Source organism: Papaver somniferum, chromosome 10 (assembly GCF_003573695.1).
Source record: "Papaver somniferum cultivar HN1 chromosome 10, ASM357369v1, whole genome shotgun sequence".
Lineage (NCBI taxonomy): Eukaryota > Viridiplantae > Streptophyta > Magnoliopsida > Ranunculales > Papaveraceae > Papaver > Papaver somniferum.
In genome coordinates this window covers 53,182,472-53,200,457 of record NC_039367.1, presented here as the reverse complement: position 1 = coordinate 53,200,457, position 17,986 = coordinate 53,182,472, and positions in this window count along the sequence as shown.

Here is a 17,986-nt window from a genome sequence, read left to right as displayed (position 1 = left end):
TAGGTATACGACTAAAAAGACTTCTCTTGGGGATTCGTGAATCCAGGTACGACTATCTTTACCTTGATAGTTCGTGAATCCTGATTTTTACTGTTATCGAGGTTTTTTTAATCTCTTTCAACAAAGATAGATAGTAATCGCAAAGTTCTCTTTGTCTCAGACTTTGTGATTCCTAAAGATAGATATCTAAAGACTGATCTTAGTTGATCTTTCGATGATTGTTCTTGAGAGGTGGTTAAGAATCTATGATGCTCTCCGAAAGTCGTAAATTCAGATGTTTGAGGTTTGCTAGCTTGTCTATTGTATACAGATTTCCACACCTTGATATTTGATCTAAATAAAATTCAAATAGGTTTATCTGTTTGCGGAAAATTGGTATCAAAAGTATTCACTTCGGTTGAAGCAACTCTTAGGATGTAAAGAACGTCGGCTAAGGGAATCAAGTGCGTAGAACCTTGCGAGGTTCAAGAGACGTAAGAAGCGCGACTGTGACTGATCACTTGAAGGGTGGATTAGGTCTCAATTACATTCTAGTCCGAAGTTTGATAGTAGGCTAGTGTCTCTAACGACTTAATACAATGTGGTGTTCAATCTGGACGAGGTCCCAGAGTTTTTCTGCTATTATGGTTTCCTCGTTAATAAAAATTTTGGTGTCTTGAGTTTTTCCTTTTCCGCATTATATTTTTTATCTTTATAATTTGATCTACACAAGTTTGTACGTATTCAATATACGTAGATAAGTCCTCTTTATTATAATCGATTACGAGACTAGTTTCTCGTAGAATTCGTATCTTGAAAGATAGATAGCAAGTTTAATCACTTGTTATTTGGATACGACTAGATTGATCTTGGATATTGATTTTTGAGATCGTCCAAGTACTCTGCTTAACACTCAGGTTCACGGACCGTGTGTCTATATACATACTGATTGAGTAGAAGTTGAGATATTAACTATATATATACATATCGTCAAGGATCATTAAGTTGGTCTACTTGCAATTGTATTAGGTTTTGTCTATACAGGTTGCCGAAAGAAAAAGTTGGGTGTATTTGGTATCCCTTGTGTTAGAGCATTGATCGGTCGAACTCGCATGCGTTGCTATCTCAAGCATGTTTGTCAATGTTAGTGATCGAAACTATAAGTATTGATTTCTAGCCTACATAGGTAAAGGTCTCGGACTAGGATAAAAAGTGCAGTTGAGCTCAAGAACTCCATGGAAATCATCATACAAGACGAAGGACTACTCAAGGAACTGGTGGATCTTCGTCGACTAAAAGGTATGTGGAGACTTAAACGTATCTGTCACTCAAAAGTCTATCTATTCTATATCCTACTCTTGAGACAAAAGTCGTTTTGATATATAGACTTTCATTATGCACATTTGCTATTTCGAGCCGAGTTTATCTCGCCTATCTATTTCTCGAAATATGTGTTGGTAAGCTTTCGTTTTAGCCGAATTCATTTTTACCTAGTGACGAAAGTCATGATTATATTTCAATCACTTTGAAAATTGCTCGGACGAAAAATGGTATGTGAATAACGGCTATATCTGTCCTCTGAGAATGTTTCTATGATTGAAATGGAAGTTTAGATTACATAACCATTTGTAGGATATAAGCATTGTTGTGGAAACACATATATGTATAAGTCCTTATTCCTTGAACCAAAGTTTGCGAACTTTGTTGATCAAGAGAAATGGAAGTGGCGTGAGCCAAAGTCTGCGAACTAAGTCCGTGAACTCAGTCAGCGAACTGGCGGAAGTTCTCGACCCGAGAATTTTTGCTGGAGTTCGTGTACTCCTTCCATGAGCTTAAGTCCGCGAACCCAGTCCGCGAACTTGAGCAGGTTATATCTAAAATCGGTTGTTCTTGAACTCATGTTTATTTAAACTAAGTAATGCTTTTGCAAACCGTGGCTATAAAGTTCATGAACTGATTCGAGTGAATCAAACTATTTTTGTTTCGATTGTGTGTTGTGTAGTTACATAAGATCTATGCAATTGAACAAATCTCTAACTAGTTCATTTGAGTCATTTGAACTATTTATGGTGAAGAAGAATAAGGTTGATATGAAAGTAATCATATGGCTAACCATTTGGTCGACTTGTTGAACCAACAAATGTTAATGTTTGGGTACGGTTCATAAACCCAAAATTGGACATTTCATTTGTGTGTGACAAGCTAAGTTTTCGATCTAACGGTTGAGAAATATTAGCTTGAATCTAATCAGGTTTTCATTTAGTGGTGAATATTGAATGCTTTGTTACTAAGCTAACATTGATTGCAAACCCTGATTTGAAAGTGAATATAAGGGAGAACTCTAGCAACTGGGAAACCTAATCCCCGCACATTCTGTGTGATACTAGTTGTGCTAAGCTAGAGTCGATTCTCCTTTAACCTTTTGGTTTCTTCTTCTAAACCAGGTTAACGACTTAAAGACTTCATTGGGATTGTGAAGCCAGACCGATACTACTTTTCTTGTAGTTGTGTGATCTGATCTTGCATCTTCTATCATATGAGTACAATTGAAATAATTGGCTTGAGATTTTATATCTCCGATAGGCAAGATAGAAAAGTAATCACAAACAAACTCCGTCTCATCGTTTGTGATTCCACAATATCTTTTTCGCTGCGTCGATTAAGATTATTATGAGGTGATTGATAATACTAAGTTGTTCTTCGGGAATATAAGTCTGGTATTATTGATTGGTTCCTGTTCACCTTGATTTACCAAAAGATGGAACAAAACTCGTAGGTATATTCGTGGGAGACGGATTTATCTATTATCATAGAATTTTCTGTGTAATAAAGATTTGTTTATTAAAGTCTTCGACTTTGGGTCGTAGCAACTCTTGGTTTTGGGTGAGATCAGCTAAGGGAATCAAGTGCGTGGTATCATGCTGGGATCAGAGGCGTAGGAGCATAACTGTACCTTGGATCACTGTGAGATTGATTGTGGTTCAACTACAATCCAGACCAAAGTTAATTTGGAGTAGGCTAGTGTCTGTAGCGGCTTAATACAGTGTGCGTTCAATTTGGATTAGGTCCAGGGGTTTTTCTGCATTTGCGGTTTCCTCGTTAACAAAATTCTGGTGTCTGTGTTATTTCTATTCCGCATTATATTTGCTTATATAATTGAAATAATACAGGTTGTGCGTTGATCAATCAATTTGAATATCCGAACTTTTGGTTGTTGATTTAAATTGATTGACACTTGGATATTGGTCTTTGGTACCATCCAAGTTATCTCTCTTTGATAAAGACTCGCAGATTTCTATTTGCTTGAGTAAAGATCAAATCGAGAGATTGAGATATAAACTCTATCTGTCTAGTTGATTCTCATAAAAGTATATTGGAGTTTGTCCATACAGATTGCTAAGTGAAATATTGGGTGTGGTTGTTAGACCCCCGCTTTTTCAATTGGTATCAGAGCAGGTAAACACTCTAAACCTATAAGTTTGTGTTTGGTTGTTCCTTAAAAATTTTCCTATGGGAAATTTCTTTGGAAAACTTGTTAGTGGCATCTGTAACGCACGCTAGAAGTCCTTAAAGATTTCTCAAGGATTATTATTGTTAAAACCTCCGGGTTTACATGATAATCTCATTTCATCTAAAAAGGAAAATTTTGATGATGAGATCCAATCTAAAGGAAAAAAATAAAAAGAAGGAAAGATTGAGGAAACTTTCGTCACGCTTAAGGATATGGACTCTCAATAGATTAACTCTTGATCTCTTTGAAGAATACTATCATAATGGATCAATTGATAAAGATCTATTTAGAGCGTTCGAAGGCGTTTTTAATCTCTTAGAAAAACATAATTTTGTTAAGTCTAAGAATCCTTCCGAAAATAATATTATACAACCTAGAATTCGGAAAAAATTTCCTTCTATCCAGATTAAACGAAGGATAGAAAGCCCTGACTTCCCGGATTATCATCATTACGATGATTATGTCACGGGGACTGTTCACACATATCAACCAGAAATGTTGCATGAGAATTCCTATGCACATTATGCCTCTTGGTAACAAGTTTGGCATCACCCCATTTGTATATTCTTGAAATGGGTCAAGAAATGTTGAGTTGTGTACATTTTTTCTATTCTCTTTTAGAATACCAAATAAAGCTTTCTACTGCATCCATCGCTCTCTCAAGAGTGTGTTGTCACGGGATGCATATCCTTTGATGTGCAAATGGCTAAGAAAATCCCACTTTCATTGTGTGGGTCACGGTTCACAAACGGGTCCAAGCCCATCTTTGGTCTTATAAAGAAGAAGTTCGCGCACCCTCTTCTTCATCACCCGTCCGCGTACGTGAACCTCTAGGGTTTTGTGTGTTTTTATCCATTGAATCCATCTTGGAGAATTTGAAATAAAGGGTGTTCAAGTTTCACTCCAAGTAAGTAAATTCCTCTTGTCCCTTTCAATTTCTTAGATCTCATGATGAATTCTAAGGGCTCAAAAAGGAGCTCCAAATACTCAAATACCTCAATCATGGATGTTCCTTGTGACCAAAACTCTCTTAGGATTAGGTTTGTGGATGATTCTTGTGCTAGAATTTTTGAAAAGATTTCATCTAAAGGTTTTATCCTAGAAAACAAATTGGATTTCTCTAGTGGGCATGAAGAGGATTTAGCTTGCTTCAAAAAATTCAAGCTTGGAAATATCTTTGATGGTAATGGTCAAGGTTTTGATTCTCTCACAAGAATTTTCTCTGCCAACATTCATGATGTTGACATTAATAAGATGGAATTCAAATCCTTGATAAATAGAGAAAGGTTTCTTGTTGATAGAGAATTAATTTCAAAGATTACCAACATTCCGTTGGGAAACGTGCGTCTTCTTAGACCAAGTGAAGAACGTCCATCATGTGATGAAATATCTCTCGGGCTTTGTGGCAAGAAGGTAATTTGGAATCAAGGGAAGTTTCCTACTAATGATCTTAGTATCCCGTTGTTGGAATTTGGGAAACTTGGTATCCCCAATCTTTGTCCCTCCACAATTGAGAATTCTTGGTGGAATCATGAGTTTGCGGAATTAGTTTATTTTCTTGAATCGGGTATTCAAAGTCCCGATATTTGTGGTTTTATCATTTATCAAATGATTTAGATGACTTCACCCATCAAGATGTTAGGCTATCCTTGCTTGATTGGACAAATTTGCCATGATCGTGGTCTTGTTTCGATTGGCAACTCACTCGGGGTTCCCAAACTGGTTCGTCCGTGTACCTTTAGACGCATAAGGGAAAATATGTGCAAAAGACAAAGAGATGCTTCACTTAACGATTGTGACCCTACCACTTTGAGTCTTCTTCAAAAAATTCATAAGGGTGTGTGTAAGGTCGATTCAAGGGTGAAGTGTGTCCAAGAACAATTATCTCTGGTTGCAACGAAGTTTCCCGAGCTCAAGGAAGAATTGAACAGAATTCAAGCATCTTGGAGTATCTCCGATGAGGAAGAAGATGAGTAATTTTGTGTTTTTAATTTATCTAGTAAATCTTCTATATTTCTGTTTTTGTTTAGAATAATAACTAGAGTTTGGAATAGCCATTATTGTGATTACACATAGCTATGTCCAACGTTTTCATCTTCGTGTTTTTAGATTTAGTGGTTTAAATTCTAAACTTGTTTGGAAGATGATTTTTGCAGTATTAATCTTTATGGTTTTATATATTGCAATATTGTTATGGGATATGTGTGTTTGCGTCAGTGAACTTGATTGTCCCATATCTTGTCAAAAGTAAAGTCGTTCATGAATTGATATGCATGTATTGATGAAAGAATGAATGGACTTTTGAAAAATACAAAAGTTAAGCCTATATTGTCAATCTTTGACGAAAGATAGGTTAAAATCTTTGGTTTGCAAGGATTATGTCTATTAAATGTCGTTATGCAAATAGTGATGGAAATATAATGAATCCTTGTGTATTCCGCAGTAATTAATCTTCCCTGATCCATGTTTTATGTATTACTGTGAGGCTCCGTAAAGCGTCTTATGTTGAGCATTAAACAACCAAGTTGATTATTTTTTATTAGCTATGTTGTTGTTCCGTAAGGTACTTTATGTCGAGCATTTTCAACTAAATTAATCATCTTTTTTGGTTATTTAGTTTTGACTCCATAAGTCTTCTTATATTGAGCGTTCATGACTGGGTTGTTTGTTTAACTTAGTCATTGCTCCATAGACTCACTTATGTGAGTATGACCAATTAAATTGATTACTTTGTGATTAGTTTGATTGTGTATTTGATTAGATTAATTATGGGTTTGCTTGTGATTAATCTAATTGAGCGCTCTAGGTCTCCATAAGTTTACTTGTGTTGAGCATTTTTGGTTAAATTAATCATGAACTTCTTGTGGTTAATTTAATATTTTGGATTCAAATTCATACTTGTATGTGATTTGTTATGTCCAAAGAAATCCTTCTTTTCTTTCGAAATTAAGGTCTCCCTTGTTGTTCCCTTGGGAATGACATTTTATGGGGGAGAGTACTTTTTGAACTTGTGCTTAATTGCCAAATCTTTGTGGGGAGTGCGGCTGTGAAATATTATAGGGGTTATCTTGTATCTTTATAAACTCCTTGATGAATGCATTTAGCTTCGGCTTTATGATTGCATCTAAATAAGATGACGTGTGTTCTCTCTTTTGGTCATGAAATGTCTCTTTCGTAAATTTCATTAGGATCCCGTTCTTGTACCTTTGCCAATTTTATTGACAAAAAGGGGGAGAATTAATATGTAGTTCACACTACAAATACATATGGTTTTCGGATCATTATGTAAGGGGGAGTGGTTTCCATGTGAGATGGAGTATTGACTAAGGGGGAGTGATACATATCACCATAGTATTGTTGTTGAAGTTGTGATACAGTTGAACTTTGACGATGTATAATGATACTATGACACTGTATAACAATGATTGAGAACTATTGTTTTCTTGTTGTTATAACTACCGATTTTCAACAACGATGATGCTAAACTTACAACCTTTGGGATCATTGGAGTACTTGGAAGTGACGAAGATTTCGAGTAATGTTGAAGATTAGGCATGTGGAATATGAGCTACAAAAGTTTATTTATTTATTTTTTGCATTCCATATGTATTAATCGTTTTGCCACTAAAATTGACAAAGGGGGAGATTGTTAGAGCACTGCTCGGTCGAACTCGCATGTGTTGCTATCTCAAGCATGTTTGTCAATGTTAGTGATCAAAACTATAAGTCTTGATTTCTAGCCTACATAGATAAAGGTCTCGGAGTAGGATATAAAGTATAGTTGAGCTCAAGAACTCCATGGCAATCATCACACAAGACGAAGGACTACTCAAGGAACTGGTGGATCTTCATTGACTAAAAGGTATATGGAGACTTGAACTTATCTGTCACTCAAAAGTCTATATATTTTATCTCCTACTCTTGAGACAAAAGTCGTTTTGATATATAGACTTTCATTATGCACATTTGCTATTTCGAGCCGAGTTTATCTCGCCTATCTATTTCTCGAAATATGTGTTGGTAAGCTTTCGCTTTAGCCGAATTCATCTTTACCTAGTAACGAAAGTCATGATTATGTTTCAATCACTTTGAAAATTGCTCGGACGAAAAATGGTCTGTGAATAACGGCTATATCCGTCCTCTTAGAATGTTTCGATGATTGAAATGAGAGTTTAGATTACATAACCATTGGTTGGATATAAACATTATTGTGGAAACACATATATGTATAAGTCCTTATTCCTTGAACCAAAGTTTGCGAACTTTGTTGATCAAGAGAACTGGAAGTGGCGTGAGCCAAAGTCCACGAACTAAGTCCGCAAACTCAGTGGAAGTTCTCGACCCGAGAATTTTTGCTGGAGTTCGTGTACTCATTCCATGAGCTTAAGTCCGCGAACCCAGTCCGCGAACTTGAGCAGGTTATATCTAAAACCGGTTTTTCTTGAACTCATGTTTATTTAAACTAAGAAATGCTTTTGCAAACCGTGGCTATAAAGTTCATGAACTGATTCGAGTGAATCAAACCGTTTTTGTTTCGATTGTGTCTTGTGTAGTTACATAATATCTAAGCAATTGAACAACTCTCTAACTAGTTTATTTGAGTCATTTGAACTAGTTATGGTGAAGAATAATAAGGTTGATATGAGAGTTATCATATGGCTAACCATTTGGTTGAATTTTTGAACCAACAAATGTTACTGTTTGGGTACGGCTCATAAACCCAAAATTAGACTTTTCATTTGTGTGTGACAATCTAAGTTTTCGATCTAACGGTTGAGAAATATTAGCTTGAATCTAATCAGGTTTTCATCTAACGGTGAATATTAAATGCTTTGTTACTAAGCTAACATTGATTGCAAACCCTAATTTGAAAGTGTATATAAGGGAGAACTCTAGCAACTGGGAAACCTAATCCCCACACATTCTGTGTGATACTAGTTGTGCTAAGATAGAGTCGATTCTCCTTTAACCTTTGGTTTCTTCTTCTAAACCAGGTTAACGACTTAAAGACTTCATTGGGATTGTGAAGCCAGACCGATACTACTTTTCTTGTAGTTGTGTGATCTGATCTTGCATCTTCTATCATATGAGTACAATTGAAATAATTGGCTTGAAATTTTATATCTCCGATAGGCAAGATAGAAAAGTAATCACAAACAAACTCCGTCTCATCGTTTGTGATTCCACAATATCTTTTTCGCTGCGTCGATTAAGATTATTATGAGGTGATTGATAATACTAAGCTGTTCTTCGGGAATATAAGTCTGGTATTATTGATTGGTTCCTGTTCACCTTGATTTACCAAAAGATGGAACAAAACTCGTAGGTATATTCGTGGGAGACGGATTTATCTATTATCATAGAATTTTCTGTGTAATAAAGATTTGTTTATTAAAGTCTTCGACTTTGGGTCGTAGCAACTCTTGGTTGTGGGTGAGATCAGCTAAGGGAATCAAGTGCGTGGTATCATGCTGGGATCAGAGGCGTAGGAGCATAACTGTACCTTGGATCAGTGTGAGATTGATTGTGGTTCAACTACAATCCAGACCGAAGTTAATTTGGAGTAGGCTAGTGTCTGTAGCGGCTTAATACAGTGTGCGTTCAATCTGGATTAGGTCCAGGGGTTTTTCTGCATTTGCGGTTTCCTCGTTAACAAAATTCTGGTGTCTGTGTTATTTCTATTCCGCATTATATTTGCTTATATAATTGAAATAATACAGGTTGTGCGTTGATCAATCAATTAGAATATCCGACCTTTTGGTTGTTGATTTAAATTGATTGACACTTGGATATTGGTCTTTGGTACCATCCAAGTTATCTCTCTTTGATAAAGACTCGCAGATTTCTATTTGCTTGAGTAAAGATTAAAGCGAGAGATTGAGATATAAACTCTTTGATATACTTTTTATTGATTGAGCCTAACTGTCTAGTTGATTCTCATAAAAGTATATTGGAGTTTGTCCATACAGATTGCTAAGCGAAATATTGGGTGTGGTTGTTAGACCCCCGTTTTTTCACCTTGCGTTTTCAATTATTATTAGTTTTCGATTATTTATTTGATCGACTAACGATTATTTATTTAGTATCCCTTGATAAATCTAGTGTGTTTATTCTGTGATCATTTTCTTCTGATATAAGGTCACTCGAACTAGTTCAAGGATCAACGATTTCAAATTTGATCTTTTGATTCAAGATCTGAAGATATGACTTTTGATCATCCATTGTTAATAGACTTTGTTTTGTGCATGGTCGATCATAACTGGAATCAAGTTGTTTATGTAGGTACTTTGAAGACTAAAGGTTTGAAGACTAGAAGATTTTTTATTGGTATTATCATCTTCGTGATACTTTGTGCACACTTGATTGACTGGGATCTGACAAGCTCGTTTATCTTGCATATACCTTTTATAGCTTGTTGTATACAGCGACAATCTATCACTTGATGTTTCTATTCAGAAATCGAATTTGACAGACTGTAAAATAAGATTGGATTACTTCCATAATCTTGATTTTAGTTGATCTAAACCGATATAAATAAGTTTATATTATTTAAATAGAAGAACCATTGTAACTCAACATATGTATGATTTACTTGTTGATCCGTGAGACTGAATATAGTGGTTACTAAAACAGATTAGTCCTTCAATGTTTCGGAACACGATCCAAATGAGTTGAGTAATATAAGTCTTCAAAGAAGGTGAAGCGACTTAATACAATGGAATTTATCTTAGGATTCACGTGCATTGACCAGATCGGTAGTACGCTTGGAGTTAGTGTTAGAGAATTGCTCGGTCGAACTCACAAGTCTTGCTATATCATGCTTCTTGTCAAATTTAGTTGATGAAAACTATGTCTTGATTTCTAGTCTATATTTATTCAAGTCTCGGATTATGATATAAGTGTGTAGTTGAGCATCAGACATCACTGCGTTCTACCGTTTGAAGGCGAAGATTAGCCAAAGCTTTTGGAGAACTTCATCAACAAAAGGTAAGTGAAGACTGAACCACTTATTACTCATTTTTTCACCTTTCTATATATGAGACTATGTCTCATGACTAAAGTGGATTTTGCATGCACAACATAAAATTTTGAGTCAAGTTTATCTTGATTAATCATTCTCGAAATATGTTGACTAAGCTTAAGAACATTTGTTTAAACTTGATGAATTTGGTTAAGAACAATTTATTGTTTATGACCTAAATTATAATTCAAGTCAATCATTTGAACATAGCCTGGAATAGTAATATGTGTCATTGATGTTATTCGGGGATATTTCAAATTGATTATTAGAGAGATATAAAACTATTGTAAATCTAGATACAGGACAGTACACGTACCAGCTTACATACTAGCGAAAGTGTTATAGGTCCGGAGCCGCAATAAATGTACCTAGTACACGTACCGGCGTAGCTATAGTTAGGAAATGAGTTTTGTTACACATACCAAGTATGCAAACCTAAAAAGTTCTGTGAACTCGTGAGCTCAGGTTGGTACACATACTTAGTATGCATACCAAAAAAGTTATGTGAACTCCTGAATTCGTTTTTGTCTTAAAGGTATACAAACCCGGTACACGTACCATGACAAAATAACTCACAAATTGGAAGTAGGTACACGTACCAAGTATACATACTTACCATGTCGAATACTTTCAGATGCATCAAAATTATTTCTATGAGATAATCGGCATTTGAACAACTCTCTAAAAAACACATCTAGACATATTTGATCACATTATAACCTATGGTTGTGACTCAAGATTAAAGTCTTAAAGTGTTATATGAAAATGGTTAAGCTTATAGTTCGTCTGGCCAGTTTCGGCTAACCTTTCATGAACAAGTCATTGTACACGGTTCGATTATAGTCCTTCCTAACCAGAGTGTATATTTTGTTGTGTTAATCTCAAATTAAAGATTCATCTAATGGTGGATATTGATTGCTTGATTCCAAAGCTACCTTAGCTTAAATCTAACGTAACCTTTGATTTTGAAAATCTATATAAGGAGAACCTCAATCAACTGGGGTATTTGAATCCCCGACATTTTTCTTGTGTGTCATAGTTTTAAATTAGAGTCGTCCTCTCCTTTAAACCTTTTTGTATTTAGCGACTAAAAAGACTTCACAAAGGGATTCATGAAGCCAGGTCCAACTATCTTTATCTTGATAGTTCGTGTATCCTGATTTTGATACTGATGGTTGAGTCTCACTCCGGTCAGGCAAGATATATAGAAATCCCAAAGTTTCTTCGTCTCAGACTTTATGATTCCACATGTATATTCCTTTATAATGATTCTTTGTTGAAATCGGAGTAGGTTTTACTTGTGAGGTGAATAATAATCTAAGGTTCTCTTCGGGAGTCGTAAGTGCCGGATTTTGAGGTTTGCTAGACTTTGTCTATGGCAAACGATTTCATATCTCACCTTGATATTTTGATCAGAATGGAAATCACATATATACTTATATGTGGGAGGCGGATTGGTTTAAAGTCTTTAATTGAGTTGAAGCAACTCATAGGCTGTAAAGGACGCCAGCTAAGGGAATTAATTGAGCAGAGTCTTGCGAGATTCAAGAGGCGTAAGGAGCATCACTGTAACTGAATTACCGTGACGGTGGATTCGGTCTCAACTACATTCCATTCTGAAGTTTTGATAGTATGCTAGAGTCTGTAGCGACTTAACACAGTTTGGTGTTCAAATATGGACAAGGTCCCGGGGTTTTATGCATTTGCGGTTTCCTCGTTAACAAAATTTATGGTGTCTGTGTTATATATTTTTCCGCATTATATTGTTTATCTTTATAATTGAAATATCACATGTTGTACGTAAATCAATCAAAGTAGATACGTCTATCGTAATTGTTTGACACGACTTGATTGATCTTAGATATTGATCTTTGAAATCTTCCAAGTAGTCTCACGGTAAAATCTAATTCACGGACTTGTCTCCGTTTACATATTGATTGTGAGAGAAAGAGATATAAACTCTTCATATAATTTCTGATTGAGATTCATTAAGTTGTAACTCTCGGAATTGTATATAAGTTTAGTCCATAAAAGTTGCCTAAAAAAATTTGGTGGTGTATTTTGGTAACCCCCCCCCCCCCCCCCCAAAATTTTCAATTAGTATCAGAGTAGGCAAACATATAAAACCTAGTAAGTTTGTGTTTGAAACCTATTAAACTTGTAATTAATGAGTCAAAGTATGATTTTAAATTTACCAAGAAAAGACTCATTGTACGTACTTCCCATAATTAAAAACTGCAGGGAAAGGATGTTTGATTATCCGGTAATACATCTCTCTTGTGTGTACAACTGAGTATATCATCAAACTTCCTTAGGAAACAGTTACATAATAGGTTCATTAACTATCATGATAAACCTGTAAATAAAATTGTTTGTGCTCTTATCGTCAAAGACTTTGACAAAGAAACGTGCTTTCAATACTTTCTTTATGATATAGTTACCCTTATTGAAGAACTACTTCAAGCAAAAGAGAGAAGTTATGTTTTTCTTGAGAAAACATTTGAGGAAAGTAATGAGAGAAAAGCTATTTGAAAAAGTGGGGGTCTAACAACCACACCCAATATTTCATTAAGAAATCTGTATGGACTAACTCCAATATAATTCCAAGAGAATCAACTAGACAGTCAGACTCAATCAAGGAAATATATCCAAGAAATATATCTCTGTTTCTCAATGTAATCAGCAAATCAAACAGACAAAATCCGTGAGCCTGATTATTATGAGAAACAACTTGAACTGATGGTACAAAATGCTACTATGGTTGATATGCACAACTGGAGATCTCTACTAATGGTTGGTAGCTGGATAATTTGGAAGGACAAATGCGACTGCATCTTCCAGGATAAGTCTTTAAATCCATTTCACACTATCTCTAATATTAAATATCACCTGATTAGCTATAATTCTTCATTGCATGATACTATAGATGAAAGTTCTAGAGATGCTACTATATTATAATCACATGATAGACCTGCTAATAATAGTTAAGCGAAATATCCAGAGATTTTTAAATTGTATGTTGATGATTCTTTTGACCAGGACACTAACGATTGCGGTTCTGGTGTTGTTTTATACAATACTGCAGGTGAATGCTCTGGTTTCAAAGGATCCTATGCATCTGGAGTGATTGATGCTGAAGCTGGAGAATGTAGAGCAGTGTTGGAGGGTTTGCAATGGTCTAAAGTGATGGAACTGGACAAGATTAACTGGGTTGCAGATGCGGAAGCTGTTGTTAACTCTATTAATAATAATACCCTTCCTGTGAGATGGGAGAATAGAAAACTCATCAGAGATATTAAACTCATATTAGATTCTTTTCAGTTTTCTAAAGTTAGTCATGTCAGTAGAAAGTTTAATCATCTAGCTGATTCCATTTCCAAATTGGTAAGGAAAGACATACTAGTGATTGAGGAATTCAGTCATGATACAATGCATATTGCATCTTTGTTATTCAGGTATATTGAGCCTGATAATATATAATCAATAAAAAGCTCCAGTTATCAAAAAAAAAAAAAAAACTTGAACGGTATCAAAGACCAATGTTCAAGTGTCAACCAATTTCAATCAACAATCAAAGGTTGGATTTACCATTTAATTGAACTACGCACAACCTGTGATATTTCAATTATGTAAATAAATATAATGCGGAAAAGAAATAACACAGACACCAGAAGTTTTTTTAACGAGGAAACTGCAAATGCATAAAAACACCGTGACCTAGTCCAGATTTAAACACCACACTGTATTAAGCCGATACAAACACTATCCCACTACAAGTTAACTTAGGACTGGAATGTAGTTGAGCCCTAACCAAGTCTCACACCGATTAAGGTACAATCGCGTTCCTTACACCTCTGAATCCCAACAGAACTGTATGCACTTGATTCCCTTAGCTGATCTCACCCACAACTAAGAGTTGCTACGACCCAAAGTCGAAGACTTTATAAACAAATATGTCTCCCACATAAAAGTCTATTCTGATAGATAAATCTGTCTCCCACAGAAATACCTATGAAGTTTTGTTCCATCTTTTGATAAATCAAGGTGAACATGAACCAATTGATAATCCGGTCTTATATTCCCGAAGAACAGCCTATAAATATCAACCACCTCACAATAACTTAACTATATGATAGTAGAACAAGTTATTGTGGAACCACAAAGAATGAGACGAAGAGCTTTCTGATTACTTTTTATATCTTACCTATCAGAGATACATCTCGAGCAAATCTTAGAGAAGATAATACTCAATACGATAGAACAAGTAAGATCAGAACACGCAACTACAGAGAAAATAGTTGGGTCTGGCTTCACAATCCCAATGAAGTCTTTAAGTCGTCTATAATGGTTTTAGGAAAAACCTAGATTAAAGGAGAATCGACTCTATTCGCAACTAGTATCATACATGAGGTGTGGGGATTAGGTTTCCCAGTTGTTAGAGTTCTCTCTTATATAATCTTCAAATCAGGGTTTGATAGCTTTGAAACAAAGCAATCAATATTCACCGTTAAATGAAATCCTGATTTAAGATTCAAGCTAAGTTGATTAAAACCAAAGCAATATATCTCTACCGTTAGATGGTCTCAGCTTGTTACACACAAATGAAATATACCTTTATTTAGATATGGGTAACCGTACCTAAACGTGTATATTGAGTTGGCTCAATAGCAGTGAACCGAAGTTAGCCATATGAACACTTTTCTATTAACCACATTCATCTAACACTTCTAGATCAAATGATAATCAAATGAATCTAATTGTGTTACTCATAGAGTTGTTCAATTTTTTATATTATCATAGAAGTATACAAGACACAATTGAAGCAAAATCGGATTGATTCAAAAGAATCAGTTCATGAACACTTTAGCCATGGTTTACAAAGATTGCATTCCTTAATATATAAATGTATTTGTTCATGAGTATGAAATCATACTTAACCGATTTTAGAACGTAACGACATAAGTTTGCAAATGGGTACGTAAACTTAAGTTCCGTACTTCGATCATTTCTGACAGTTCGCAAACGGGTATGCATACTGTCGTTCCAGACAGAATTCAGGTGAAACAGTATGCAAACTTGGTTCCCGGACTTTGACAGTTAAAACCGTTCGCATACGGGTATGCATACTTGGTTCCCGGACCTGAATCATACTTACAACAGTTTGCATACTGGTATGCGTACTGTGTTATATCCATACAATGGTTATTTATTCTAAACTCCCATTTCAATCATTGAAACATCCTTAGAAGACGACAATAGCTGTCTCACACAAACTGTTAGCTTATAAGTAAGTTTCAAGTGATCGAATGATCAATACGAAACATTACGAGTCTACATCAAATGATTATCTCACACAAGTTGTGTAAGATATTACAAGGTGATTTTCACATGATCATCTTTTGACTCATTATTTAGTTTCCAACAAATAAATTGTTTCCAACTAAACTCGTCACGAATAATGACGAAAGTAGTTAAACCAAAAAGCTTTCCAACACATATTTCGAGAAAGATATAAACGAGTTAAACTCAGCTTGAAATATCAAATGTGTATAATGTAAAAGTCTATATAGTTATACGACTTAGTCTCAATAAGAGATAGAATGGAATAGACTTCTGAGTGATAGATGAGTTTAAGTCTCCACATACCTTTTGTTGATGAAGTTTCTCCAAGCTCCCCTTAGTAGATCTTTGTCTTCAATCGACTAACGTCGTGAAGTCTAAAGATCAACTACACATTTTATCGTAATCTGAGACATATCTATAAGTAGACTGAAAATCAAGACTTATAGTTTTAACACATACACTTGACAAACAAGCTTGAGATAGCAACGCTTGCGAGTTCGACCGAGCAGTGCTCTAACACTATTGAAAACAAAATTAAATGAATCAAAGGATGATTTGATTCAAGCACTTTCAACGATTGAGAACTTGGAAAAAGAGATACAACTAAAACCATTATGTGGTCATGTAAAAGATAACTCAGTGTGATCTCCATAAATTTCTCTAGAAAGTAAAAATCTTCATGTATCTCAGTATGTCAGAAATTTCAGTATACAAAGGAGAAGTAAACATGATCTCGTTAGATCTCAGAAAAAATATCTCCAACGTAAACAGGAATGTCAGAAGAAACTGTCAAGAATAAATCTAAAATAAAACCGTCTAATGTAGAGTCTTGTTTCCATACAAAAAGTTTCTCAAAAGAGTTTTCATCAGTAACTGAGAGAGAGAGAATTTCTGTTTTACAAAAGTCCTTGACCAAATTATTAGTTATGCTGCAACTCTCAAATTGTGTGGGAAAAGGAAAGATAACTTCAATTCGAAGAAAGCTTTTCCAAAGACTCATAACTGCACAGTTACGAACCTTCAGAAAAGAATTGATCATTGGATTTCTGATCTCAAAATGCAGATTAACCGATTAATACGATGCATTAGAAGGACAAGGAAACAACTATGTACAAGTAAGTTTTCTACTTCTCCTTCCTTCAGTAACTCACCTGAGATAAATTACAGAGAAAATAGTTAGGTCTGGCTTCAGAATCCCAACGAAGTCTTTAAGTCGTTAACCTATAATGGTTTTAGGGAAAACCTAGGTTAAAGGAGAATCGACTTTAGTCGCAACTAGTATCACATGAGAGGTGTGGGGATTATGTTTCCCAGTTGCTAGAGTTCTCCCTTATATAGTCTTCAAATTAGGGTTTGATAGATTTGGAACAAAGCAATTAATATTCACCGTTAGATGAAACCTGATTCAAGATTCAAGCTAATATATTTCCACCGTTAGATGGTCTTTTAGCTTGTTACACACGAATGAAATATACCTTCATTTAGATATGGGTAACCGTACCTAAACGTGTACATTGAGTTGTCCCAATAACAGTTAACCGAAGTTAGCCATATGAACAGTTTTCTCTTAACCTTGTTCATCTTAACACTTCTAGATCAATTGATAATCAAATGAATCTAATTGTGTTACTCATAGAGTTGTTCAATTGTTTATATTATCATAGAAGTATACAAGACACAATTGAAGCAAAATCGGATTGATTCAAAAGAATCAGTTCATGAACATTTTAGCCACTGCTTGCAAAGATTGCATTCCTTAATATATAAATGTATTTGTTCATGAGTATGAAATCATACTTAACCGATTTAAGAACCTGAACCACCTAAGTTTGCAAATGGGTACGCAAACTTAAGTTTCAGACCTTGATCACAAGCCGACAGCTTTGAAACGGGTACGCAAACTTTAGCTCCGGACGGAACTCAGTTGAAACCGTTTGCGAAAGGGTACGCAAACTTGGTTCCCGGACTTCAACAGTTAAATCAGTTTGCGAACGGGTATGCAAACTTAAGTATCCTGACTTAAACAGTTGAATATGTTTGCGAACGGGTATGCAAACTTCCGAACCTGAATTCCGTCAAAATAGTTCGTACACTAAGTACACAAACCGTAATGTATCCAGACATGGGTTTTA